Here is a 26,866-nt window from a genome sequence, read left to right as displayed (position 1 = left end):
GTATTGGACTAAATATAGTGTTGTAGGATGAGAGGGGAAAAGGTGGTCTGAGGTTTTATGTTCCCTGCTATGTAAGTCTTGTCATAACTAGTACTGGGTGCATATCTAATGATTCACAAAGATTGGTTCAGATAAGCATGGAGAAGTTGCAGAAGCTTGTCCTAATTAACCATATCCTTAGAAAGGGCTTTCTATTGCAGCACTCTCCACCTGGTAACACACCATTCTTGGAGAGATATTCAGTGCCTTCCCCAGCAGAAAAGCAATCACTTCCTTGGCACTCTACCTGGAGAAAGACTTTACTCTCCCATCACCCCTCCAGCCACACTTTCTCCAGATTTGTCTCTAACTTCCAATAGCAGCAGCAGTAGTTTGCTGCACCTAAACATAAATGCCAGCCCAGCTTGTAGAAGCTGCCCATACATAGTCATATTCAAAATGGTTTTAACTTCTGCCATTTTCTATTGTAACAACTTCTGGATTCTTAGCATATTTTACAAGATTGTTACTTCTCAGTTTTATGCTTTGATTTACATTTCAGAGCTTAAGGGCCAGATACTTGGCTGGGGTAAATGGATATTACTCCACTGAACTCACTGCCATTTACTGCAGTGGAAGACGTAGCCTAAAATCTCCTGGTTTATGAACCATTCTGCAATGTACCAAATTTATTTTAGTTTCCCTTAGCTAGCTCATTAATACTGAGAATTAGATCAGGAACAAAAGGCCAATCTAGCAAATCTTTATTTTTGTGCACAACCCAAGGGTGTGATTTTGTTTTTGTGTGTGCTTTGGCACCACTGAATTATTTTCCCGCCGTTTTGGAGCTTTCTTTGCAGGGTGCATTTCTTCTTTGCAGCACAGAGATGCATGGTGCAAAGAGTTCCCGCCATTTGTATTAGAATTCGAGCCCCATTATTGGCTTGTGTTAAAATATTCCCATGTGGCAGCTAGCGATTGGCTTGCTAGCCGTATAAGAGGCTTGAGTGGTTTCTGCCCAAGTTGGAGAACTCCGAGGAGAACCCCGCAAGGGAGGACTCCATGAACATCAGGAGGAGGAGACTTCACGTCTCGTGAAGATCTCTAAGCGCTGCGGAGCCTATTGGACCCAGCGTATTCAAAGAAGGCAACAGGGGTCTGATCAGCCTCTAGCCTCTCCCTGTCACCGAGTGCAATCCTTGACATATCCCTCTTCCCTGCGCGCAAAAGGATCCATGGAGCCTCGACAACTCCGTGGGAGTGATCCGAGTACAGTCTGAGTCCTCAAACTGGGGATTTAAGCGGAGCTTTGCCTGGGGAACTGTCCAGCCTACACCGCGACCATCTTCGGTGTAAAGTAAACAATCTTGAATCAACCATTACGAGTCCGTGCCTAATTCTAGCATGTTGCCTGCTTTCTCCGACCCAGCGTGCCCGGGCTGCTGGCCACAGCCCACGGCGCGAAAAAGGGCCTGGATCGCTCCCGGCCCGCACAAGTTCTAGTACACAAAATTATTCTTTTTATATCTCTATAGAAATAGAAACTCTTTCCTTCTTTTGGGAAGAAAAAGAAAGTCAGACACATCCATAACATTGGTTTTCCTATCAAGACCAAGGTTGTTACTTAGATGCTGGAATGTCCCCTCAGCATCACTGGGCATGTCTACACGGTCATTAATGTGCTTTTGTTACTGTGCATTAAGTTTAGTACCTCTGGGCATTTGTACACGTGCTTGTGCTGCAGCGCATGCATTTGTATAAATGACGAAATGCGCGTCAGCCCTGAGAAAATGGCAGCAGCACACTTTGGAACTAAAATGCATTGAAGGTTAATCAAGTCTGCTCTGACACACCAGATCTACAGTGTGTCAGAGCAGACAAATGTATGTGTTTAAATGTCCTCTAATATAAGGTAATATGAGGTACTACACAAAGGTGGATTAGGCTGCCCTAGTGTGCAGTAGAAAAAGCAAGCATCTTTTTAGTGATGCTTAGTATGCAGCAGACTAATTCTACTGTGCATTAGGGTATTAGCACTGTTTTTGACATGATGCTTTAATGCACAAGAGAACAGGATACTGTGCATTAAAGCACACAAGTAAACACACCCACTGACCATCTCATGACCCTTCATCTTCAACTGCCCAACAGACAACATGCAAAATCATTAGTACACATGCCCTGACCCTCAATGCAGGTGATGAAACAAAAGAAGAATTCTATGCTAAATGCAACCAAGTTCTGTCATCTGTCCCCAAAGAAGAGGAGATAATTCTTCCTGGCTATTGCAGAGCTGGAATAGGCAGGGACTCTGAGCTATGGAAGGGAATACTCGAAAAGGAAGAGATGAGGAAAGTCATTTGAAATGGAATTCTTCTTCTGGGCAAGGGTTCAGAACATGATCTCATCATTATAAACTCCTTGCTCTGCCAAAGCAATAAATGGAAAACTTCATGGATGTACCCCCACTCAAAACAGTGGTAACTGGTTGACGATTGACTATGTGCATACCTAAGACCACTGTGATGTCCATATTACCAGAGCTATGACCAGTGCAGACAACTGCTGGACAGATCATCATTTGATACATTCCATCGTGTCAATTCATATCACCTCAGAACAATGTAAATGTAAGAAGCAATCAAGGAAGAGGATCAATAGAGTGTTTGAAAAACCCTCCTAAGAGCAGATATTTCCAGCAGTGTCTCAGTGAGAATCTCTCCAACCTCCCTGGTGATGATCTTGCCACCATTGATCACTGGGAGAGCCTCAAAAAAAGGCAACCATGAAATGTGTGAAGACTCTCTAGGCTTCTCCACAAAGAAACATCAGGACTGGTTCACAGAGAATGGTAGGGAAACACAAGCTCTCACTGATAGAAAAAGAACAGCCTTCAAAGTTTGGTGGAATGACACCAACCACAAACAAAAGCAAGACACCTATCAATATATTCAAGTTGAGACCCAAAAGAAAATTCAAGAACAAAATGAACAGGGGGGGGGGAGAACAAAGCAAAAGAGATGTCAACAGGTGTGACATGCATAGTTTCTTCAGTGCAACAAAAACTATATATGGGCCAAGCACATGAGGAATCACCCCTCTGAGATCAAAGGATGTGGGGGGGTACATCCATGAAGTTTTCCATTTATTGCTTTGTCAGCAACAACAGTCTTTAAAGACAGCACCACCATTAACGCATGGTGGAAGAAGCACTTCCAAGAGCTCCTAATCTGAGAGTCTAATATGAAAGACAATAACATCAAAGCCATTCTGCAAAGGTCTACTTTGCAGATCCACCAATTTATTGAGAAAGCCTTGAAAGCCATTAAGCGGATGAAGAACAACAAAGCATAACACAACGCTGAAAGTTATAAGCAATGTGGGAAAATGCTCTCTCTCCAGCTACATGTCACTATTATAAACATCTGGAAACATGAACAGATTTCCAGAGATTTGAGATGCCAGAATCATTACCATATTCAAGAAAGGAGATATGTCAGATTTCAACAATTACTGTTGCATTGCATTCCTGTCCATAGCTAGGAAGATCCTTTCCTGCAATCTCTTCAATAGACTCGCTTTCCTACACCTGAATCCTGGTGTGTTTCAGACCACTTATGAGGTACAGCAGATATGATCTTTGCTGTTACACAGATGCAGAAGAAGTGCTGAGAGCAAAATCAATATCTTAACATGGCCTTTATTAACCTAAGGCCTTTGATTCAATCAGAGGGGCCCTATGGAAGATCCTGATGAAATTTGGATGCCCACCAAAATTTGTTACCGTTATCAGACTCATTCATGACAGCATGGCAACAATCATTCTAAAGAATAGATCAGAAATGGACCCCTTCAAGCAAGGGAATGTGATTGTGAAATCAAGTAAGGATATGTGATTGCACCAACACTTTTTCCACCTGTCTCACAGCTATTCTACATCTCATTGCTGATAGCTTTCCATCTAGTATCAGCATCCAGCATCACATGGATAGAAATCTCTTTAACATCAACCTGTTATGTTCCAAATCTAAGATGACAAATGCCTCCATTACTGATCTCCAATACACTGACAATTGTGTTGTGTGTGCCTATGCAATTGAAGAACTCCAGGTCACTCTTGATTTCTTCTGTGAAGTTATAAAATGCTTTGATTCACTGTCAGCTTAATAAACACCAAAACCCTTTACCAACCCACCTCAAACCAGCCAGTTGCTCCTCCATACATATTATTGAAGAATACTGAGCATTTCCCCTGCCTGGGTAGCCACCTTTCCAAAAAAGTAAACATAGATAATTATATGAAACACCAGATAATATCTATCAGTGCTACTTCTGAATGTCTCTGAAATCATGTGTCCAGGGCCGCCCCTAGGGGAGGGCAAATTGGGATGACTGCCCCAGACCCCACGCTTTGCGGGGCCCCGTGGGCAGTGCCGTACAGGCCCCACTGAGGCTGTCATACGCCGCTGCTGCAGAGCGCCGTCAGCTCTGCCACTGCCGAGCGCTGCTGACTCCAGCCACTCACCACCCCCTCCCCCCCCACACTCCACCAGCTCCAGCCATTCACCACTCCCCTCCCTCCCTACTGTCAACGCTGCCGCTGGCTTCTGCAGGCAGTCGCCACCCCCACCCACCGGCCCCGCACATGCTGATATGCCCCAGGCCCCACACACCCTTAGGGTCAGCTCTGCATGTCTCCGATGATCATGAACATCTAGACCCAAAACAAACTTCTCATCTACCAGGCTGTTGTCATCCCTACTCTGTTGTATAGGTATGAAATTTATAGGACGTATCAGAAAAATCTGAAAGCTTTGGAACATTGCTATCAGTGGTATCTTTTGAAAATCCTTCATATTAGTTAGAAGGACAGAAGAACTAATGTCAGTGTTTTGGTTCAAGCAAACAACACCAGTGTGGAAGTCATGTTTACATAGCACCAGCTCTATTGGACAGTGCATTTCCTAAGGATGCCAGACAGCTGGCTCCTATAACAGGTCCTAGATTCCTGACTCACAGATGATCTCCACTCCCGAAGCAGGCAAAATAAGAAATTCAATCTGAAGAAATGCAATATTCATATCACTACCTGGGAGACTCAAGCATTGAATTATCCCCAATGACACCATGATATATGACAAGGGATTGCTCTTTCTAAGCAAATTCGCCTCACTGAGAGACAAAGGAAAAGATCTGTGAACTGACATTACCAGGATCTAGTCCTTTCTTCCGGAACTGTTTGCCATGTCTGCAACTGAACATGTGGATCCCAGCTCTGTCTCCTCAGTCATCTACAGGCTCAGCAATGACTTCCCTTTTTACTGAAAGATTAATAGCCTCATATTGAGGGATTGCTGATGACAACAATATTCAAGTGTAGAGTAAATATTTTTATGTTCTGCTGCTATGAGCTTGATGGAAAGGAGGAGTGAAAGAGGCAGTGATGGATGCAAAAGGAGAGGCTGAAAATATACAGGATGAACTAGTAATTCTAAAGAAAAGTTAACAGCAAAACTCCCATTGATTTCCCTGGGACAGATCTGTACCATGTTCAATGGCCAATGGCTATCATTTTCATTTCTTGACTTTCCAGCATTTGAATTGACAAATTCAATGCTACATTAATCTCATCTTTTGAATTTTTGTTGATGCTGATGTGAATGCTGAAATAAAGTACATTAGGCCCCTGCACAGTGAACTGAGGGATGTATTTCCTGGAGCATTGTGGATGTGGTCCAAAATTCACAAAGTAGTTGGTTATATAAATTGGAAGGTAAAAGAACCTAAAAAAAATTCCCTCCTTAAAAGCGAAGCATAGGGAAATATCTTGTATACTGTACTTACTCAAATCCAAAATTTGGGTTTTTTGTGCTTTGGGGAGAAAAATCTCATTTGGATTCATGCACTGGTCCAGATCAGGCTGCTGCTGAAGCTCTAGCTGTGACTCTAACTTTGGATCTGGCCCTGACCCAGGCCCAGGTCCAATGCCAGGATCCGAGTTGGAGAAGTATATGCTACCTGTCTGAGGCCAGGGCTGTTGCTGCTCCTGCTGCCTGGCTCTGGCTGCAGTTCCTCATGCAGTAGGGGAGACTGCAAGGGACAGGGGAGGGAGCACAGTGTGCAGCTAAAGAAAGCATAGGGGAAACCGTGCAGTAGCAAAGGAGCTGCTGTGGCTGGGCCAGAGCCACTGCCTGCCTGATTAGGAATGGGGCTAAAGCTACCATGTGCTCTGTGCCTGGGGCTAGAGATGAAGCCAGAGTCTAAACTACTACATAGGGTAAGCTGTGGTGGAAGTGGGGCAGGCAAGGAGGTCAAGCAGCAACTGGGCATGTGGAAGGAAGGGATAGACAGTGCGGGGAGCTAAGACGGTGGAGGTCAGGCTGCCTGTATATCCTTACTTGATTCCACAATCACATCCCCTTGCTTGAAGGGGTCCATTTCTGAGCCATTCTTTAGAACAATGTTTGCCATGAACACTTCTTTCCCTGCAACTTGTCCTCCTTCCATTGCTTTCCCCACCATTATTCAGGAAGCACAAAAATATTAGATTTTGGTTACAGATCATCAATGAAAAATTCCATACTCAAAAAGGAACTCCCCGATGCTGAGCGTGTGCAAACACTGGGACCTACACTAATTATATCCCACTTCCAATCTTAAGGATGGAAGGAACTGTTCCAGGGATAAGCCAAAGGTACTAAGGACACAGAATGGGTCTCTGCATCATATCTACCTTCCACTGGTCCAGGGAAGAACCCTAAGTAGATGTAGAACTTATTGCTGCCTGCCAGAATATGGCTCCCAGACATAAACCTCTCTCTTGCCTTGAGTGAACCTGCACCATGATAATCCAATGGGTGAAAACAAGGTAAAACAAGTGGAACTGTTCCTACACAGTAGTGCTTCACCTTCACTGAAACCAAATATCTCTGAGAAAGATATAGGGAACTTAGCAACACTGACAAGATCTTCCATGGTAAAGCTACTTCGCAGTCTAGCATATTACAATCCACTCCAATATATCAGACAACAATCACTTCAAAAAGACAAACTAAGAAACACTGAACAAACAAGATGATTTTTTCAGCTGATGTAATCAGTAAAGACATTTATGCTTTATCCTACTCTAAGTAGATTAATTTATTATTCTTACAGTTCATAGGATTTCAAGTGCAGGACAAAAAACCTGCATTAATTGCAAAATAAATCTTGATCACAATCTTCAGTTGTATGGCTACTTAGACATAATAATATATTAACTTCCAAACACAGAACTAATCTGAGCTGCTTCAGTCTAATAATGACCTGTAAAAAATAGGAAATATTTGTATTAATACCAATTAAAATTCTACCGTCGTGTACTATGTATCAGCATAAAACTGTCTGTGCGCCTGATGCAAAATGAGAACTTAGGTAAAAACAAACAACTAGTTTTTGCTCACAGTATAACCAGGATTTGGATCCAGAGACAAGATAGTGATACTGGTCCAATCCGATATAAAATATCCTAGCTTCACTACTTCTGCTTCTTGTATGGTCTAATTTTCTTCTTCTAGTAATTTGAGCTATTGGAACAACAATCCTAAACAATTCCATTGTATTCTATATATACATTGCCAAATAAGTGTGCAATACTGTTGTTGACGGAAGCCATAACCACAGAAATTAGACAGAAATGGGACTGTGGGTCATAGGCCCTTCTAGTCTCCTGACAATGCAGGATTGTTGCACTGATGTATTTTCAGTCTTCTCCCAGTGCATAACTGCATACGTATACTCAAATTCACTTGATCTGCTCAGCCAAGATGAGAATCCTTGCAGTTTCACCACACTACTCTGCAATCTTCCTTATTTGCACTTGTTGTTAGCATTGTTTGAAATATAGTCATTGTGTGTCACTCTATTCTGAGAATGAAACTAAAGTTCTTGTCCAGATTATTACATATTACAAAATCCTTGTCTTATATAGTGATTCTGGGACAGCCTGCCCTTTCCCTGTGTTATTAGAGGGAATCAATATTTATGTAGATGATCCCCCCCATATGACATCTGTATTCTTGAAGCTTCAAGCTGGACTAGGTGCTGTTCCCAAGGGCATAATCCTGACTAGATTTTATCACATGGAGTATCCATTTTCTGCATATTTGTGCCTGATCTGACCACTCCGAATAATTTTGTAATGTTGTTAATCAAGATTATCCTCTGATATTTTGCAATAGTTGTGGATGTCACCTTAAATTCTGTTTCCTTGAGACAGCTTTCTTTTGTTCTGTTTTTTTCCATTAGACTAGTACTTTCCAGTACTATGAGTATGGCTCAGGCACTAATCCAATGTCAACTGAAGTCAACAGACTTCCATGAGCCTTGGCCTAGAGTTCATGTATTGTGTTTCAGTTACATGACTGGCTGAGTAACTCTAGAAGTCTGCTCCTGCATATACACTGCAGAGAATATCTACGTGCCAGCTCACAGCAATGTGCACCAGGACTTCCCAAGCTAGCATCCACACTGCAGTCACATTCAACTCAGATTCATGTAGTTGTGTCCACACTGAAATTACAGTTACCCAAGCCTGGCATTAGGATTTCTGCGGCTCTTAGTCTCTCCTGAACTTGAGACACTCTCGTTCACAACATGTTGTGAGATCCTTTCTATCCTTTCCAAAGCCCTGTGTAGGAGTGTTCTCAGACTGCTAATATATTTTAACTCAAGCACTTCTGGATCCCTGTGTTCCTCACTTCCATCTGGCACCAGTTGGAAAAAGGCAGGGATCCAGCATTGCTGGATAAGCTGCTCCTGACTGTAGCTGCACTGATACTGCTGCAGGATACAGATAGAGGGCATGGGAGACGGTGGATGGCATTCCAGAAGCAGTTTTGAATCTTCAGGAGGAGGCAGTGACACATGTAAAGGATAGCAACAGCAACATGACACTTCTAAACTACTCTCTACCAGACAACAACCACAGGTAAACCAGAGATCTGACATGAGCCTCTGCCCAGCTAGTGGTACACTGGGAAGTAGGGGTGCACCAATATAGAATTTTGGGGCCAATACTGATAGCCGATTTTTAAGGAGGCATATTGGCCAGTACCGATCTGATTTCTGATACAGCTGCATGCAGCTGGTAAGTCTGTTGTGGTGGAAGGGGAGAGGGAAGGGGCATGGAGGGGGAGAATAAGGTCCCTGCAGTGAAGAAGGGAGTGGGGTTGGGGCTGGGGTAGGCGGTGCTCAACTGGAGCGGACAGGGCATGAGATGGAGCCATGGCTTGTCCGAGGGGCACGGGGGGGTGTGGCTCTTGCTGCTGCGCGCACCCCAGGAGGGCATGGGCAGGGTGGGGGCTGTGCCCTGGATCTGTGCGAGATTTGAGCAAGGTAGGCTGCAGATGCAGACTGGCACTGGGGCGATAGTGCTAGGAGGGGGCTACGTGGAAGGCTGCAGCCACCCCAAATATCGCTGTAGCCACCCCACGGTCCCCCTCCCAGCACCGCCACTACCCGCCCCATGCAGATCCCGGAGTACACACCCCCTCCCCTATGTCCTCCTGGATGTGCAGCGGGAGCAGCAGTGGGAGCCACCAGATGAGCAGATGAGCCACCAAATGAGCTGCACACAGCAGTGGGAGCCCATACCCCTCCCTCCCCTCCCGCACCCCCCGGTTGAGTCGCAACTCCATCCCATGGGCCCCCCTCCCAGCTAGGCAGCACCTGCACCTGCCCCAACTCCACACCCTCCTCACCACGGGGGCCTTGATCTGCCCCCCGGCACCCCTCCCCTTCCACCACAACAGACTTACCAACTGCACACAGCTCTCCATGCTGCCAGCTGTGCTCCTCACCTCATGCTGGCTGCATGCATGCATGGGCCATTTATTGGCCAAAATATCAGGCATATCAGGCCGATTTCCGATATAGACAATTTTCTTTATATCAGTGCTGATCCAATATCAGACCAATGTATCGGTGCACCTCTACTGGGAAGGCATCTTACAATGCTTTTTGCAGGGCTGACTTAACCTGTGCAGCAAACAGCCATGTGGAATGAAGGATTAAATGCCAAGCAGGTGTTTATTGTAGCTTCTGGAGCACAGGAAGCATGTGGGAAGTGAGCGGTAGTAGAGAACTATGGGATAGCGCTGGAGGACTACCGAAGAATGAACACTTCTATACAAGTTTAGCAGCATCTTACCATAAAATGAGAATTCCATTCCTAGCATCTGAGGAAGTAGGTTTTTGCCTATGAAATGTCATGCCTCCCTGAACCAGTAGTCTCTAAGATGCCACTGTACCTTTCCTTGTACCATTAAAATGGGTGAGCCAGAGCCCATTTTAGTGCACAGCCCAGAGTTTAAATCATATTGCTAGCTGTGCAGGTGAGCTTGGTTTCAAGACCTACGTGCCCAAGTATAAGCATTTTGTGTAAAAGGACTCAGAAGTTTTGAGTTAAAACACACTGAGTAAGTCTGCAGTATACATATACCCATAAAACAGCAAGGCTAGGGACAGAAGTTACACATGAACTGGTTTAAATGATCAGAAACTGGTTTAAACCTGTAACAGAACAGAAGCTCACTGCACAAAAAGCAGTTTCAAAATGGCTGAAACCGGTTTAAGTTGTTGAATCAGACTTAAGTGATTTGGGCCAAACTGGTTTTTAAAACTTCTGTCCCAGACCCCTTCCTGGTATAAGTTAAATCACAGTCCCCCAGCATCCCTGCATGCATTTCCAGCCCTTGGCTGGGCTGGACTGTGCTGTTTGCACCAGAGAACGGGGCTGGCCATTCCCCTCTGCTCCCTAGCTGAAGCAGGGAGGGCTAGGTGACAAGAGGGGGGGAGGGGTAAAGCCTGGATGGGGCCAGGGAGTGGGGAGGGTGTCAAACACCCCTTCCCCCACTCAAACTTACTGCTGGCTGCAACTGTGGACTATAAATCCAAGAGGCAACTGGAAGCAGGAAGGGGAAGTGATGAGCAACCCTGCACAGTCCTGCTGCTGTAATTCTCAACTACAAATCCCCAGGACCTCTCACAGCAGGAAGAGGAAGCAAACACATCGCCAGAGAGTGGTGCTTTTGCATCCCCCCAGCTTCTGGCCTGAGACACTGCAGGCAGGTGGCTGCATTTCCTGAATCAAAGGTAAATGTCTGTTCACTTCTGTTCCAATTTAATCTGTGCAGTTTAAACTAATTTGCAAAGACTGAATCAATTCAGCCTCAGGCTTTTTAATTATCTGTACCTAGCCAAAGAGAGATTTCCTTTAGCTTAAGCTCACAAGTTTTTTATGTGAATTGAAATGTGGCTGTCAGTCTGCATAGATGTAACTATTGGTAACAGAAACAGCTCTTTTTTGGACTGGGGTTTTTAACTTGAGCAATCAACAAGGCACATGTTTCTTCACTGATGTTCAAGTCTTCCTAGACTGTTACATTTGGAGTCACCTAGCAAAATTGCTGTCTAGAAAACACAAAAACTAGACGTGCACCGATACATCAGTTCCTAGTATATCAGCACTGATAAAAGCAAAATTGACATTATCAGCAATCAGCATTTTTTTGGCTGATGTGGCTGATAATGTTGCCGATAAATGCTGTGTGTATACACGCAGCCCAGCAACTTGGAGAGCAATGTCCAGCTGGTAAATCCATTGCGGGGGAAGGGGCAGGGGAGAGCAAGGGTGTGGTGGGACAGATTGAGGCTCCTGCATTGAGGGAGGAAGTGGGGGTGGGGCTGTGGCAGGAGCAGATGGGGCGGGGTGGGGCACAGGATGGAGCCATGAGCAGTTCATCCAGGGGTGTGGGGGGATGGCTCCCACTTGCTGGTGCATCCTAGGAGAGCTTTGGGGGGCATGTGCCCCCCAGATACATGCATGGGGTAAGGGCAGGCTGCTGCTGTGGGCTGGGGTTGAGGGTAATGCTGGGCTCTTCGCTTTTTTGATCAGTTCAAGCCTGCATGGTAATCACATTTTAAGTCAGTATTCTCCAACCTTTTTAGGTTGGAGATCACTTTCAGAATTTAAAAGGAACTGAAGATCTACCCTCCACCCAGCAGGTAAGTCTGTGGGGAGGGGAGGGAAAAGGGCCATGTGGCAAGGGGAGCTGGGGTGGGGCAGGGCACAGGATGGAGCCATGAGCAGTTCATCCGGGGGCGTGGTGGGGGGGGTGGCTCCCACCACTGGGGCATCCTGGGGGAGCTTTGGAGGGCATAATGCTGGGCTCTTTGCTTTTTTGATCAGTCCAAGCCTGCATGGTAATCATGTTTTAAGTCAGTTGTCTCCAACCTCACTTTTGGAATTTAAAAGGAACTGAAGATCTACCCTCCACCCAGCAGGTAAGTCTGTGGGGAGGGGAAAGGACCTTGGGGGGGGTGAGGCAGATCGAGTCCCCAGCCCTAGCCCCACTCCCTCCCTCACCGCTGGGGCCTCGATCTGCTCCCTGCCAATGGTAGTGAAGGAGGTGCAAGCCCTGCACACCCAGGGCAGGGCAGGGGATGGAGCCATAAGCAGTTTGTCCGAGGGATGCAGGTGGGGTGGGCACACAACCCGGGAGGGCATGGAGGCTCATGTTAACCCAGATCTGCCCATGGGGCAGAGCGGGGCAGGCTGCGGCGGCACCAGGCTCTTCCCAGCTGGGCGGTAATGGCAAGGATGCTTCAAGTGGGGCCATGGTGGGTGTGTCAGGCCATGGTGGGGGTGTGGGCCCCCCACGCCCTGCTCCCAGCACTGCCACTGAGCACAGCATGGGCCAGTACCAGCGGGAACAGCCCGGTGCAGCCTTCCAGCCCACAGCTGCAGCCCACCCTCCCCCACACCCAGCAGTCCCCGGCCCCCATGTCCTTGTGGGGGGGAGAAGGGGCAGGGAAGACTGGGCCGAGCTGTTCCTGCAGGGCATGGCCTGTGCTGCACTTGGCAGCAGTCTTGGGAGTGGGGCTTAGGGGGGGACTACAGCCCCCCCACTGCAGCCCTGCTCCCAGCACCACCGCCACAGCTGCCCAGGCTGAGCACAGCTTGGGCAGAAAGAGCCCCAGCCTACCCCACTCCACCCTACGTGCAGATCTGGGGGCATGCACCCCCCCCATGCCCTCCCGGGCTGCATGCCCCTCCTACCTATGCCCCCAGATGAGCCGCTTGCAGCTCCATCCCCTGCCTCACCCCATGCCAACTGTGTAGGGTCTGCCCAGCCCAGGCCCACTCCCTAACCTCAGAGCTGCTACAGCCACCAGCACTGCCCCGCCTTTGGAGGGGGACATGCCCTCCCAATCTTTGCATGGCGGACTGGGCTTTGCACCCTGAGCCCCCGTGCACATGCCCTCCAGGCCTCCACCCCTTCCCCCCCCTCACCTGACCTGATGGGCTGAGAGGGAGGGGAGGTGTACGTGCACATGCACGCACACGCTCAGCCCCTGCAGCCCAGGATTGACTTCAAGAGGCTCCAGGATCCACTGGTGGATCCTGATTGACCAGTTGGTGACCACTGTTTTAAGTGAAACATGCCAGAATACAGATAGACCCTGTTACATTTTGATTAGCATAGCATATTTTGAAATAAGGACAAATTCTCTAGTGGCACACATGTGTGAAATTCCACTGAAGTCAAACGAGCCACATCTATTTACCTTAGCAAAGAATTTAGCCCGCTGTGTGCCATGATATACAGACAGATGACAATATTGGTTCAATTATAAGTATTTGCAGGAGGGTTGAACAAAATAAAGGAAGAACTTGTCATGCTGCTTCTACTCCACTGCTTCTGGCAAGGACATAATACTTATGATATCAGATCAGACCACTGGTCATTCAAGACCATAGCCTGCCACTGGCTACTGCAACTAACTGATATTTCAGTGGATAAAAACTGGAAAAGAAAAGCAAAACAACAATTGCAGGATCAATTCTTTCCTAAACCTTAGAATGATCAAGTAACCGCACATAGCTAGACTTAGTTATTTCTGTACTAATAAGCAGAACCAAAGAGAATTCATAATTATTAATCATAGCTATATCCAGCACCTTTTAGCTACTCTGTGCAAATCCTGGCAAATCCTATTCTTATATATATTCACAAGTTACTCATGACCAAAGTTACTCTGCATTTTAGACAGGATCTGGTTAATGCATGGTAGAATTCCCTTGTACCCCAACAATATTAAGGTTGGCACTCTGGTACAGAGAGAAAACAGGTTTTTATAAGGCAGGATTTTATTACCCTGGGCAGAATGTTTACTATGAGAATGGTCCTTACAATAGGATCCTGTCTCTCATTAATGTATCATTGTCTTAAATTTTGTCTCAGAAAAACTGAACTCTTTCATCCATGTTTATGGATCTATCGCTTAATTTATTTTTTTCCTGTAATGAAAAATATGAAAGTCATTGGGTTTTCTTGCTAATTAACTAAGCTTAGCTCCATGGATACTGTTCTGATTGTTTCAAAATATCTTAGCACTTATATACTTTACTGCTTTGCTAACTAGAACATCCAGAATGTATCCTTAAGCTGATTATTCTTTTGGCTAAAACAGTTATTTTTATTTCTCAGGCAACAGGTGCTGTTTTCACTACACACTTGATACAGACATATAAGTAATTACTCCTTTCTCCAAGCAGCATTTTCTCAGTTGCATACACTTTTAGTTGAAAATTATCTCTATTTGTTGCAGCAAGGGATTGAATTTTTTTTATAGCCTGGAAACTCATATAATCAAGGGTTTAATGGTTTATTGACAGTGTCAGACTTGGATTGTCTGTGTGCTTGCATTTGTCTGGACTTAAGTGCCAGTTTGACAGCTTAGACCATGACATCCTTTTCAACTGCAGCTGCATCAGCTAGAGCTGAAGTGCATTAGTTTTCCTCCTATTCAACTGGCAGGCATCATTTTGTTTCAGAAGCAGACATTTATTTGACTCCTGCTTATGTCACTGAAGGAGTCCCTCTGGGATCTGTTCTCAGATGCCCTCATACACATTTAGATGTTTCCTTTTAAACATATGATTTAATATACGGTTGGGTTTCCCTGTTAGGTTGAAAACAAGCAGATTTACACTTCACTTAAGAATGGAATTGATTCTGCTTTCTCAGTGCTGGCACAGTTTATTTGTTGCAAATAAAACACCAAACATAAAAATAATTCCTTCAGTTGAATTCAGCAATAAAAACAACAAGTGCTCTGTTTTGGATGCCCTGGTACCCCTCCTCATTTCCCCCCCCCACCACCACCACCCCTGCATCCCCCTGCCCATAACTCAAAGGCCTCCATTATAAAAAAAAAAAAAGTGCACTTTGATGGCTAGAAAATTACTATTAGATCAAGAGTATCTAGATATTATAACAGTTCGCTTTGTTCCCATCTTGTGTACCGTTCTCTAGGGTTCATTTCTAGCAGGTGCACACCATTCCCGCAATAATGGTTTGCTGCACCATTCACACCTTTAATTCATTCTTTTGGTTGACTCAGGAACTGACAATCACAACGCTTTTTCTCACTGGTCCGCTCAATATCCTTTTAGCTCAGCTTCAGTCCATGCAGCTGCCAGGTTACTGACGAAAACAGAGGAAATCGAACCCATTATGCCATCACTAAAATCTTTCACTAGTTGCTGGCTTGTTCCAGAATTGATTTTGTGTGCTTCTGAACTGTTAGAGGCTTTTCTGGCCTCTCATTTAACTGATTGGGTAGTTCCCTATGCCAACATGCTCTAATCTCCTCATTAGTTGAGTTTCCCTATCTCAGGACATAGCCCATGACACTGTGGATGCAACATCATAAAGAAGAGTGTATAAAGAGAGGCTTAATACAAAGTCAGTAGAAAAGCAGTGCCAAACCTGAGCTTTAAAGCAGCTTCAGTAAGATGAAAAAAACTAAAGATGGCAAATGAGGGTGCAGTCCAGGCTGAGGGACAGCAGGATTAATGGTATGGGGATGGATGAAAGGTCTACTAAAGGAGCAGAAGGATTAAGAACTGGCCTAGAGGCCAAGTGTGTGGTGGAGACCCACAACTAGGGCATAGAAAGAAGCTTGTGGATAGTGAAAGAATATAAAAGAGTCTTCTTCACCAGGTGCATCTACACATGAAATTAGTGCACCTGAATAAACTCTGGAGCAGTTGGTACTAGAGTTTGTTGTTCCTGGGCACAGCTTTTACATCCACGCTGAGGACCATGATAGGCCGAAAGCCGCGGTGTTCCCCAGCCTGCCTAGTGGCTCTACGGAAGCTACAAAGTTTTCGTAAGTTAAGAAGTTTCCTTATAGTTGCTCATGCTCAGTACATGATAAGACCAGGAGGCTCTGGACAGTTTAAACTTGTGACCCACAGTGCCATAGTGACCTAGTTTTATTTTTGAGAATGCCCAGTTCAATTTAGGTTATATAACTATTTGGCACCAAAAAGGTGATTGTCACGTGTCTGAGGTGCTTGAGGATTTCATTGGGCAAGAGCCTAGTATTTGACAATGATTGGATAAGATCAATTATTGATGTGACCCCTGAGCAAGTGATTGGCTTCTAAAATGTGGTGAGATATTGGGGGTATAAGAGAGCTTAGACCCCAGGTTTAGAGAGAGTTTTTGTGTGGACAGTTGTTGGCATGATTGATGTCTGCCTGTAGAGTTGTTGGTAGTTGTTGTTGCTTTGATGTGCATGTGCATTTTGGTTGACTGAGGGATTGCTTACTGCAGTTGGGTTTTGAGTTGATGCTAGAAGCTCCTCGAGCTCGCAGCAGAGCACCTCAGGACACATCTCAGTTTTGGCCTGATCCAGAGGGACCCAGGGCTGTTCCAAAGGATCTGCTCTTAGGCCAGGGCAATGTACCACCCACGCTTTTGATCAAGGAGGTCAAGTACCCAAGTAAAGGGGAAAGACTCCTGAGGGAGGAGAGAGTATGAAGTTGGGTGCTTCTTTCTTACATTAAGTAAATCTGTTGTTAAGGTAACTGTGCCTGCAACGCTGTTGCAAGTGAGGGGGGGGAGGGTGTATTTGATCTCCATTTCCCTTTTGTTCCTTGTTGGCATCTGTTTTCTCTCTGTAATGTTCTGTATATATGTATTGTACCATGTTATCAGCTGTATGTATTGTACCATGTTGTTAGTTGTTATAATATAGTCCTGTTGTTTAACTCCAATTGATATTTAACTCCATTTCTAATTACATATTTGCTAGGATAAGCCAGGCTGTAGATTTGGACTACTGAGAGTATGGGGCTGCCACCCCCTTTTTACTGAGGATGAGTCTTAAGAGGACTAATGCCCCTCATTTACCTAATTAAGATTCTTGTCTCCAACAACCACAGCATACTGAGCCAGGGCAGCACAGCCTCAGCTGGCAGAAGGCCTGGGGGTCAGCCTTTCAGCCCAGAGCTGCTCTGCCCCACCTCAACCTGATGCAAAGGGGCTGGCTGGGGCATGAGGGTGCTACAATGCATGGCTCACTGGCATGCAGCCCCCACACTATAGCACCCTTGTGCCCCAGCCAGGCCCGGTCACTGTCTACACTTGCATTGCAGCAGAGTAAATAACTCCACTGTAGGGCAGTACTTGTGTTGAACAGTACTATCCTATGGCAGAGTTAATTAGTTTACTTCTGGCTAACAGCGCTGCACATGTACACAGTGACACTTTACTGCAGAGCTAATTAGTCCACTCTGCAGTAAAGCTTCTTGTGTAGATGCCCCTGATGTGTGTCAGAACCTCAAAATTGTGATCTATTAATTTTGCATTCATTATTGCTATTAACTGATCCCCCTACATAAGCAAAAGGCACCCAGGTTTTATGAAAACTAAAGTAGAAGTCTAAATCGTATCCTAAGCCTAATGGGCCAGCTATCAAATCCCTCTGCACCCTTTCCTCCTCCTTCTACTACAACTTGTTTGGGAGCAAAGGAGTTTCTTCATTACATAAATGTTTACAATACAATACCATTGAAAAAGTACAAGCAAAAAGGAAAAGTTAATATTTTTCAGCAATCCTATCAATTTAAGTGTGAAATGAAGATACTCTCATAAGAAAACAAATAATGTTGTAATTTCAGAAGGCCAGCAATAAGCCACCAATGTTGGATTTAACAGTCTGAAGAAGAAACTAAGATATAGACAAATAAGATTGCTTCAGATAAAGTAACTTTCTAGTTAATAATTCTGTTGGGTGCCAATACCAGCTCTGTAATAGGTATAAAGTTTCAATATTCTGCCTCCAATAATTTTATGTCAGTTGAATAGTATGAAGCATTTCTATGCCAACCTATTTAACTAACAGGTTAGCAATCTATGAACTTCCAGTTCCTGGGTTACTGTATTTTCATCAATCAAAAACAACAGAAACCAAGTTCAGGTGGTGGTGCTGAAAGAATAAAAATGGAATCCTACATATGAGCTGGTGGAAGATATCACCTACATTTTTCTTATCATTTAAAAAACTGTGGACTTGCTGCCAGAGTTCATAATGGACATCAGCAGAACAAGTGTGTGGAAGAACAAGCACTGAACCTCGCCAACCTCATCACTAGAAGCAAACTTCCTCAAGCCTAGAACACACCAAAAGGACCCAGACCGTGCCAGGACAAGAAATGCAAAACCTGCCAACACATCTCCACCACCCCGACTATTACTACACCCCACAACAGAGCCATCAGCATCCCTGTATCTTACAGCTGCACCTCCAGAAATGTAATATACCTCATCCAATGCACCAAATGCCCTGATGGAAGATATGTAGGAGAGACCAAACAACAACTGTGCACCAGAATGAATGCACTCTGGAAATCCATCAAAGACAGAAATACCTAATTACCGGTGGGGGCACATTTGTCACAGGAGGGCCACTCTCTCTCCAATCTCTCAGTCCTGATCCTCAAGGGAAACTTACACAACACTTCCCAGAGACGAGCCTATGAGCTCCATTTCATCAACCTGCTGGATACTAGAGATCAGGGACTAAACATAGACATTGGATTTTTGTTACATTATAATCTGCCTGGCAACTGACTCCCCAGCCCAGCCCCTGGCTTCTTTACTTTTCATTCCATCCAGGAAGAGCACACACCAACTGCTGAAGCTTCCTTAGCCTGACTAAGGGTTTTGGAACCCAAAAGCTTGCTTAATAACTATTCTCCAACCGTTTGGGTTGGTCTAATAAAAGATATCAAATTCACCCAAGGAACCTTGTCTGGAAGAACAACTAGCACAAACTCAAGGGGTGACATCCTGTCTCCACTGGTGCCAGTGAGAAAGCCCCTTTTGATTTCAGTGGAACTAGGTCCATGATTGGATAAGTAGCTTGAAGAAATAGAGCTGTACTGAGTAGCTGTGCACTACTGGATTCTTCACCCCCAAATCCACAGTGTACTATTTTGATACCAGGTACTGCAAATAATGTCTACAGCAGCTTACACAGATTTCTTTTCCATGCTCACTCCTGGCAAAGGAGAGGATGTAGAAGACATGCTGTCAAAGGTTGTAGGCAGTCAATGGGAAAGGAGAGGTTGTCCCTGAAGACTGTTGTTGCCTCTGGTGAGTCCCCTGAAATCCAAGTGGATTATGACATTATTTCTGTTCCCTGGGAAGGGGCAGGCAGCCAAATCTAATCTTTGCAGGCAAAGTGCTAGGTACAAAAAACCTGCATGAGGAAGCTTGGGTCTCATGCCATTATTCTTGCTGGATTCTCTCCTTTGTAGTAAAATGAGTCTGAAAGACCAAGAATCTCAACCAATCACTTCTGAACTGAGCTGTGGAAATTAACATATCATGCCATTCTGTCACAACGAGGAAAAAAAATATTGTTGTGGACATTATTTACAGTACCTGCTCTGGCTGGTTATACCATCAAATAGTTTAACATAACACGTGGGCAAGAGCAGATCCAGGGTGGGTAAGAAAGAAACAATCGCACCCTCCTTCACCTGTGCAGAGCATGTACAGTGAGCTCTCTGAGCTCACCAGTTTGTCAGTACAGACTCCTATGAGAGCCACCACTTTTGTGTGGCTCTGGAGCCTGAGAAATGAATGCCACACCACCACTCATCCCCGTTTTTCCCCTGCTGCCAAATTCAGTGAGGCAGTTAAGCAAGGGCCAAATGGCAGCAGTGTTCACCCCTTAGGCTCTGGAGCAGTGTGAAAGCAGTGTCCCCCTCACCTTCCTCCAGATCGGCCCATGCACACTGGGAAATCCCTTCTTGGGTATATTAAGAGCCCAATGCAATTATTTTCTGAACTGATATATCTCCTGACCCCTTATTATTCAACTATATGGCTCCAATGTAAGTTTACCTGGACTTCAAAAAGACTTTCAAATATAGATCAAGCCAAATAAACTATTAAAATATACATGCCATAAGTATACTATTGATGGTAAAACTTTGTGCTGGATAAAAAATGTCTGTGACCCTATGTTAGAGAAAAGAGATGTCTTGATAAAATAAAAGGGACAAGCATAATGCCAAAGAGATCTTGTTTAGAAAGATTTTGTTCACGGAGAGAGAGAGAGAGAGAGAGAGAGAGGATATTAAGTTTATGTTACACTTCAGACTTAAATTAAAATACAGGTCCTGCACATCAAGGACCATTACGGTTACAAACCCAGGTTTCCCCTTCCTCCCCATGCTTGACTACCAGAAATGACCAAGTAAATGACAGTTCAAATAGTATCTGGTCTATGTACAAATCCAAGATATCGCATAACACATTCAAATAATAAGCTTTTCTATGCTAAATGATCTCAACTAAAGATCTACACTAGAGATGTCACAGTACGGTCAGAAGTAATACAAGGCCAAAATATATTTTTCTTTTCCAGAGTTACAGAAACAGAATTATAATCATGGGTTTATAGTGTAATCCTGGTAGCAAGAACTTGTAAAAATATTTCCAGATGATTCAAAACTGAGTGGGAAGGAAAACAGATACAAAAAGGTTTGTCTAAAAGGACCAGATCTAACTTCCCTTGAAGTTATTGGAAATAGTCCAAAGGAAAAAATGAGGATGTCAGCTGACATGTATTTTATGTCATTTCACAAATAACAAAGATTGACCCAAAAAAGCAAGGAGGATTTTATCCTAGTGGTTACATGTGACAAACTGCTTTTAGAAGAAAGAATCTCTTTCTGGGTGGGGCTGTAAACTGTCACATAAAACGATCATTTTAGGCCTGGTCTATACTTGAAATGGTGGAGAAATTTCCAGTGAAACAGCTTCCTACAAAAGCGCAGGAAAGGATAAACCAGCGTAGACAAGGAAGGTTTCCTGGTTCGGGATGAAATTTTGGTCAGAACTAAAGACAGACCCAAAGGCACACCCGGTAGCCAACTGCCCGGAGTATTAAAGGTGATGTGGGATATCCTGCATCAAGTCCTTGTTCTGCCCAATTTAGATCAAGCACTTGACACTCAGTTTTTCATATCCCAGTCTAGTGTCTTACCCCTGCAAGCTGCCTAGGGGTGCCTTTCTCTGACTTCCTACAAAAACCATTGCAACCCCCTTATAAATGCAGTGCCTAGACGTAATATGCATTTCTAGGCACTTACGTACTTTTTTTAAAAGCTATCTCCTAAAGTCTGCCTATGGTTATAATAGCAAACACAATAGGTAGGATATATTTAAAAAGGATAAGAGCACAAATCAGAACAGTACTTGAGGGCACTGTATAAACCAATGTAACAAACAACATTGTGTGTGTCATATTACAGGAAAGATATTCACAGGAGTACACAGGAGGGCAACTATGATAATAAATATTCTCTGAATTCAATGGAATTCAAAGGAAACTATATTTAAATTCCTTTGAAGAGAAAATTTAAGAACATTAGTATAGAGAGTACTGTTAAAAAAACCAAGGTACACATACACAATGCAGATGAAAATTGTAGTTAATAAAATCATAAGGACTTGTATGATTAATTTGTTTACACATGCAATGAGAAATGTTGCAACATTAATGATTTTCTCTACATAAGTACTTTGAATTGGACCAAAACCACCTTCTTATTTCCCATAGGCTATTAAAGAACCTTCATATGGTAATGCTTTTTGGTTTCTACTGATCTTGGTCAAATTTGATCATTTTACAGAATTACCTTGTTGGTAATCTCATGATAGAGGCTAAATCTGAGAAAATGAATGATGTATGCATGGGATAGAGCAGGAACGTCTGCACTATCCTGATCTATGCTGTAACAGATTTTTGTAGTGGAGTACTTATTCTCAACAAGGGTGGCACAACACTTTAAGGTGCCATGTGATCCTTCTGAGTTCTTTACATTAGAAAAATTGCTCTATTCCTTTTTTGTAGTCAAGAAACGAGTGAAAGCTGAGATGGCTCCTTCCAAAAGGTGCCTCGGAAGGTTGAGAACCACTGTGATAGACAGTGCTTGGATTGCAATGTCTATCAATATAGTACCTTTCAATATGACTGACTTCAGTATAGGACAATTCACACTTTAACACAGCTCTCCATCTAGGAAGTTTCTTTGTAAAAGGAGTAGGTGTCAATCTTGTGTGAGGGAGGTAAATCTGATTACTCCAGCTTTGCAGGATGAGAAAGTGAAGCAGAGGAAGTTTATTACAAAATTTTTGTGCCAAAAATTTGGAGGACCAAATAATGGATATATTGGGCCTCTCTTCCCACAACTCCAAAATAAACACCCACAACTCCAAATGAAACCAATGGAGGTCAAGGCATTCAGCACCTCTGAAAGTCAGGTTATGGAAGTGTCAAAATTTGAGACACTGGAAAAAGCAAGAAATAGGAGTGTGTGATAAAGCTATAACTGCAAAGATCTCCCTAGCTCATGCCCTTCAACTGTATTACTCTCCTCCACTTCATATTTTTCCTCTACTTTAAGCCAAAACTCCTTCTGTTCCCTTTCAAAACACTTTGAAAATATGGCCCAAAGACATTTTCAAAGGCTAACATTGACAACCACTGGCATTAGTCAAATGTTCTTTCAGACAATTGGATATCTTCTTCCCCTTAGGAATGAAAGGAGCTCCTGTAAAAATCCATATGGCCACTACATTGCCCTCCTTCAAATCTCCCTTAGAACTTACTTCTGCCTTGATGCCTTCAAAACACTTGCCAGTGGGTAGGCAGCTATTATACTGTTCTGCTTATTAGTAGTAGGCAAGCCTGAATCCTCTGGACCATGGTGTACAAGAGGCCTAGTCAGATGCCTGATGAATCTATTTGTAGCTGACAAGCTCAATTCAAGAGCAACACAGCTTGTTACAAGTTTCACAGGTCCACATGTTGTCTGAGTTACAGTCCAAGTTTACAGCACACTGCTTTCTTCTTTCTCACTTTGCTTCCAACCTCTGGATCAAAGCCACTTTGTGTTGAGCAGCACCCAATGCCAAATGTTCCCTCCAGCTTGGATGGGATTCTGTGCACTCCTCTCAGCTTTTTATATCGATGCTGAATGGCTTCATACAATTTTTGGTCGCACTGGGTGCATCTACACGTGCATTTATGCCAACTTAAATTTACTGAGCAGTAAGCAGGAATAGGCCGGCATCTACACGTGCAGGTGTTAAAGTGCATTAACACTGTGTGTAGACTGACTTGGGACTAAAGTTAGTCCCAAGTCAGTCCACACACACAGTGCTACTGTGCATTAAGGCATCTACAAGTATATTAATGTGCAGTAACTAATCGGGAATAAATCTGATATCTGCATGATGCAGGTATCAAATTTACGCTCAAGTAAGCATAAGTTGCCATATTTACTGTGCAATATGGGCGTGTATGTGTAGATGTGCACCTATACTGCACAGTACATTTTGGTTACTGCACAGTAAATGTGCACATGTAGATGCGCCCACTGTGGTACTGCCATAGAGGGCAACCCTGCTTTCTAGAGCCATCTCAAATCTCACTATACAAAATATTCTTGAAGATACCATCTCCTCCCATTCTCTGGACATGGCTGATCCATCACAACCTTTTCTTCTTGATAGTGGTTTCTAAGTGTGTCAGTCTTGCACGCTCCAGTACCTCTGTTTGATACTTTGTCTTCCCACTTTATTTTCAGGCTCTTATGCAGATGTCTCATGTGAAAGCTGTTCAGTCTCTTGATGTGCCTAGCATATGTAGTCCACAGATGATTCCTGCTTTAGGTTAACTACAAAAATTTTCTATGTGAGTCTTGCCACATCATGCTAACATTGTCTAAAGATGTGTTTAGTCCTCAGAGACAACATCTTACTTGAGGACATCCTATATGGCTAATTCTTCTAAAGAACCTCACTGTCACCTCAAAATGGCACGCGAGGTGACAAGAGCATGCTTCAAAGCATAGCCAATGCCTGTTTTACTACAGACCTACCAGTCCAGCCACCTGGGTTTGACTTTTTATGCCATTTGCTAGCAAAGCTCCACTGCTTCAGGTGAGTAGTGAGTGGATAGTCCATGAATGACTACAGGTGGGCCTATGTAGTGGACTCCCCAATTTGCTAGTATAGACAGTTAGATGCAGGCCACACACAGCTTGCGCCTACTTGGCATCAGCTACCTTGTTCCCTCATTGACTTGTACAACATCTTTCACTCAGCTATTTAATAGTTAAGATACCACTTAGACTAATACAACTGACAGGATCACCTATGTAAATTCAGTCACTATTCAGAACCACACATACACAACACACACATTGATACAAACTGTAATCATCTCAAAGTTACAACTGTTGTCTGTTATGTTCACCTATTGTCTTACATCTTGTAATTAGAATATTATATATTGGGAAAGAGCCTCTATTTTTTTTATGCCTAGCACCATGGGGCCCCTTGGTCCCTGACCAGGGTCTCTAGACATTATTACCATCATCATCATTACCTAGATCTCCTTAGACCTTACCTAGATCACATGCTTTACCCAGTAATCACACTTCTCAAGAACAAGAGAAGGGGAAAAAATAAGAGTGGTGCCAGTACCCCGATCTAGAAAGATACTTCAGGAGTACAATGTTGAGCTTTGGAGTGCCTCAGTTCCAGGTGCCTGGCTTCGTAAACCCCACTTTAGATGCCTAAGTCCTCATGAATTTGGGCCGTAGTTTATGATTTGGCAAGGTATTTAAGCACACATTTAAATTTAAGTGTGAGAGTAGCCCCAGTAGGATTCCCCAAGGAATGACCTCATATACGAAACAGCTGTCAATGCAGATATATCTCTAGCTGTGGAGAGTAAATGTCATTTTCCATTTTGACAGCAAGGTCCTGCCCTGCAAGGATCTGCAAGCTGCAGTCAATGGCCAGATCTGGGTGCTGTTAGGTTAGAATTGTATAACATTTCCATGATAATTATTTCAGTGTAAAATGCAAGCTCTCCTACCTTGAAAAAAAAGTGTCACACTTGCACCCTTAAATATAGATGAGCTCAAATTCCTTGCTTTCTAAGGGCTGGCAGTGTCAGACACCACTGACATTCAGTTCATCCTGAGTTTCATAAGCTTGGCAAAAGAAGCAGTTGCAGCTGCACCTTATAGCAGCTAGAGATTGCTTGGCATGCTTCACCGTATTTTCACAGCTGGACCCCAGCTAGTGTATGAACAGATGTAACAGCCATAGGAAGAGGTGTCAGCAGCCACATGAGGCAAGGACTCCTTGACTTTCCCCCTCCCCAAACTGTCATGTGCACCTGAATTCTTCCACTTGCGCCAATTTTCTCTTACCCAGCTAGTCTCACCAACAGAACTAGTGCTCAGACAGCCAGACACCACCAGCTACACCAATAGCAAGTTTCCGACTAGCCGTAACCACTCCCAATTTATACTCACCAGCCATACCCCAGCAGACAGCAAATACCACAACAGGCACAGGCAGCCAACACCCGCTCACACAAAGTAACTTTCGGTACCTACCACTGCCATTTACTCATAGTCACTCTCTTCATCCCATCCCCATCCAAGTGACCACTGCCTAACTTCACACACCCCCCCATCAAGTTTTGTACAGTTTTCTGTCCTGCCACTGAGCTGCTCATAAACTGAATGTTATGAGTTATAAATATGAAAATCAAATCATTAAGTAATTTGCATAGATGGGCTACAAAAAGCTTCAAAAAATGTGGCACATGTTTTCTCAGGGCTTTAGGTAAGAGAAAATACATCACATAAAGTAGTTAGGCTGGTTTCTTGGTCCCTTTTCACAAGAGGTACCATCATACGCTGCTATTATGTTAGTGTGGTGTGGCCATTACTTCAAAATTTAAAGGAAAATAAATCTAAAACTGGGATAACAGCTGGCACATAAAACTGCAGACAGAATATACGTGCATGTGTACACACAGCATGCATTTTTTTTAATCTGCTCTAATGCCATAGTAGCAGTTTGAGATCATTCACACTACTGAACTATCTTCCATATTGAGCTATTAATATGCTGCAACTCCAGGGGACAGTAGGGCAGCTGCTCTTTTGGAAAAGCAGCATGTTTTTCTATTCAGATATCACATTGTAGCAGATGACTAGTTACCGTCAACTACACATACAACGGTTAACTCAAGAAAGCAAGTGGGTTTATTTATTTACTTCCTACTAATAGTAATAGTAGTAATACAAGTAGTAGTAGTACTAATAGTATTAGTAGTACTCAAGAGGAATTAAAATGTATTAACTTTTTGGTAAATTACCATCTGCCACTGCTGTCATGGTCAGGACTCCTAGAAAATGGCATCAGCCCATTCTATTCATAGCTGGGTGGTGCTGCCTATACTTCACATGTGTTGATGTGTTAGCCACTGATAGAGGCAGAAGGCAATCTACATTCCCACCTTTTCTTTCTTATACTCACTGCATATGAAATACACTAAGCCCAATGCCAATTTCACCTTTGCTATGGATAGGGAAAGACCAAACTGGAGAAATAAAAGCACTGGAAGATAGATACATAAGCACTGGCTAGGGATAGAAGTTACA

General features: G+C 43.9%; 1 protein-coding gene across 5 annotated transcripts in view; it reads right to left on the bottom strand.

Moving 5' to 3' along the window:
• The window catches only part of CCDC85A (coiled-coil domain containing 85A), a 181,717-nt gene that overhangs the window by 41,651 nt on the left and 113,200 nt on the right, over window positions 1–26,866 (bottom strand). The gene's annotated exons all lie outside the window — the stretch shown is intronic.

Source organism: Alligator mississippiensis, chromosome 1 (genome assembly GCF_030867095.1).
Source record: "Alligator mississippiensis isolate rAllMis1 chromosome 1, rAllMis1, whole genome shotgun sequence".
Taxonomy (NCBI): Eukaryota; Metazoa; Chordata; order Crocodylia; family Alligatoridae; genus Alligator; species Alligator mississippiensis.
Note: the sequence above shows the minus strand (reverse complement) of the source record. Positions and strands in the feature narration are given on the sequence as shown.